Here is a 3,414-nt window from a genome sequence, read left to right as displayed (position 1 = left end):
CTTCCTTTCTCTCTTTATGGCTATAAATACAAGGAGAAACCCAGTCAGCCACCACCACTAATTTTCATCTCTTAAGTTCTGTTGTTTTTTGTTTATATGAAAGCATCAATATTTACATAGGAAGAACCACCATTCTCCATAGATGTGTGACATATTTGTTGTAGCACTTTTGCTCTTCTCCTCATCTCCTTTATCTCTACATTCTCCAAATTCATGAATCTCTTCAACAGCCCACCGATCTGATTTCTCCCTTCCCCACCAAACCTCCATCCCCTCTCTACACCTTCGCATGCATGGATTGAGAAGGGGTTTTGTCTATGGCACTGAAGTAGGGAATTGCAGGGCTGATTGTGTGGATGGGAAGAGAATTTAAGCTTTGCTTTATAGCGTCAATGGCGTGAGCTTCAAGCTCATAAAGTGAAGTGATTAAAAGGTATTGTGCTTTGGCACCATTGATAGGTTACAATTTTTTGGATCACAGGATCCCAAGGTCTTCCAAGAATTGTTCAAGAGTTTACCGTTGTTATTTCTTAAGTATGCTTTAAATAGGCTTAAGTAGTTAATAGTTGATTGATGTAGTGATAGATAGATGATAGCTAATTGTGTTAATTATTTTTATCTGTTGATATAAATTGGTATGCATAAGAGGAGGTATTTGGTAAATTTAAATAAAAATTTAATAAATGCAAGTACTATAATAATCAACAACTAAGAATAAATTAGATTTTTAAAATGTTTTTGATTGATTTAGTGATATATTGATTTGGTAATATCCTACAAATAATTCACAGATTATTACGTCCATACAATTATGCAAATTATTTCAATTCACATATTATTACACATATAAAATTATGCTAATGGTTACTTTTGAATAAAATATTATAATTATGGTAATTAAGAAATTAATTCACACATTATACTTTTATTAAACTGTTTTTTATACTTTCCGTTATATAGATTTTATCTAATCAATTAAGAAATTAATGGTACACATCTTACAGAATAATTAAAGAAAATTAAACAAAAACATATTCGGACATAATTATAGAAAATTAAATATACACATATTCTGTCTATAATTAAATGAAATTAAACATACACATATTTGGACATAATTAAAGAAAATTAAATATACACATATTAGGTCTATAATTAAATGAAATTAAACACACACATATTATTCATAATTACAAACATGTATTCAAATTTTTTTTTTTTAAAAAAAAACAAATCTGTATTTAACACTTTAATCTTACTATGGTAATTAAACATAGAGATTCTTTCATTTGATTATTGTATATCTTTTTTACTTAAAATAATATCAATCTTACTATGGTAATTGAGACTTTTCCTAATATAATTTTTAATTAATCAATTTCAACACGCACGAATATATAAATCTTATAATTTCAAATAAATGTATATTTTCAAATATTAGAATTGATTATAATTTCATCACTAATTTTATTATTTAAATATATATAAGATTGCCATTCAAATCACAAGGAAGACAATTTCAATTAACACTTTCATATGCAATGTCTATTAATAAAATTCAAGGGCAAAGTAGCAAATATGATCTCATGTCAAATTGTTATTGAGTAAACCAGTTTTTGTCGATACCCAATTGTATATTGTTGCATCTAGAGTTAACCATCCCAAAGGTCTCAAAATTTGTATTTGCGGTAACTCTAGAAGAAATTGTACTTCAACTAATAATATAATTTACCAAGAAGTTTTTAATAATTTGTAATTTTAAATAATTTGTATTGAAATTTTAATTAAAAAAATTTCTTTTAACTAATTACCCATCTTAAATATCAATTCATATTTTAATTGCAAATATCTATATTCATAACTTTTTCATATTAAATCAACATAACAATTAAATAACAAAACTATATAAATGAATAAATCTAATATCTTCTTTTCATATATGAAAATAATCTAAATATTTCAAATTGTTAGTCCGTGCATCGCACTGGTATCATTAAATCGTAACAAATATTTTCAATCATACTATATTATATATATGCTATCAAAAAATACACGAATTACGAATTCTGGCTGAGATACAAAAATTACAAATGTCAATCATATATATTATATTATATATATGCTAATATATTACGAATGTCAATCATATTATATATAATAATAATAATAATAATAATAATAATAATAATAATAATAATAATAATATAACTCCTATGCATATTTGTGCCTTAATTGACACCTAATTAATAGAAAATGGAAAAGGAAACGAAAATCACTAATTGACTATAAATAAAAAAGATCCCTAATTGATTGAAAATGAAAAAGAAAACAGAAATTAATCATTAATACTAGAAAATGAAAATTGAAAAAGGAAATGAGAATTACTAATTGCCTGCAAATAAAAAAATGATCCCTACGCCATGCCTATAAAATGATAGGATCAAACTTGGGTTTGCCTTCCCCATGTGCACTACTCAAGAGGTTCAAGAATTAGATCCTCTCTCTAAGGTTTTTCCAAGAATGGTGGTTGTCGTCATTCCCGGTCTTGATCGTCGTCGCCATTAACATTTCCATTGGTCTGTATTCTCTCTCGGGTTTCTTCCTATTTTCTAAGTTTCCCACATGTATGCNATGTATGCATATGTTTAAAGATGAGTCCTTTTTTGTTTTTAAGTCCTTTTTATGTGATTTATTTTTGTATATATGTGATGATCTAGCATTGAATCAATTACTCGGACTTTGATGAAATGGTGGAGAAATGACTTAGCATTCAAGTTATTGTTTTTACTATTCAAAGCAAAACAAAAACAAAAACAAACCAACAAAAAAACAAAAAATATAAACATATGCATCGATTGAATTGAAGTTTGAGGAATTATCGGAATTAGAAATGCGAAACAAGAACTTTTGTATCATTTTCCCCTGAAAATTGAAGTACACACCCAAACACTTTAGCCCAAACAATTTAAAAAAAATATTTAGCAAACAATAGAAAAGGAATATAAAAAACGATCCATAATTCAATGATTAATATTAATAATGTTAGCAGTAAAAATGAAAAATGAAAAAGGAAACAAAATTAACTTATGAGAAAAAATAGAAAACATAACGAAATTAAATTACCAGGAAACGGATTACTAATAATAAGGTTACTAATAAAAAGGAAAATCCTAACAAAATTTCCATTCCGTGCTTTCCCGTCCAACCACTTATGTCCAAACAATAGAAAATGAAAATTTATTGAGGAAACAATAGAAAAGAAATAAAGAAGGGTCCATAATTTACTGATTAATAGTAATAATATTAACAATAAAAAAAGAAAAAATGGAAAAGAAAACATAATTAACCTACCATGAAACGGAATTTTATATATATATATATATATATATATATATATATATATATATATATATA

This window comes from Ipomoea triloba, chromosome 10 (assembly GCF_003576645.1).
Source record: "Ipomoea triloba cultivar NCNSP0323 chromosome 10, ASM357664v1".
Lineage (NCBI taxonomy): Eukaryota > Viridiplantae > Streptophyta > Magnoliopsida > Solanales > Convolvulaceae > Ipomoea > Ipomoea triloba.
The sequence above is the reverse complement of the archived record's forward strand: the minus strand, read 5'-3'. Positions refer to the sequence as shown.